Consider the following 248-nt stretch of genomic DNA (forward strand, 5'->3'; position numbering starts at 1 on the left):
CACAGGACCACAAATCACAGTCACCCCTCCATCTATACAAAGACCACAAATCACACTCACCCCTCCATCTATACACAGGACCACAAATCACAGTCACCCCTCCATCTATACAAAGACCACAAATCACAGTCACCACTCCATCTATACACAGGACCACAAATCACAGTCACCCCTCCATCTATACACAGGACCACAAATCACAGTCACCCCTCCATCTATACACAGAACCACAAATCACAGTCACCCCT

The sequence above is a fragment of the Rana temporaria genome, chromosome 4 (assembly GCF_905171775.1).
Source record: "Rana temporaria chromosome 4, aRanTem1.1, whole genome shotgun sequence".
Lineage (NCBI taxonomy): Eukaryota > Metazoa > Chordata > Amphibia > Anura > Ranidae > Rana > Rana temporaria.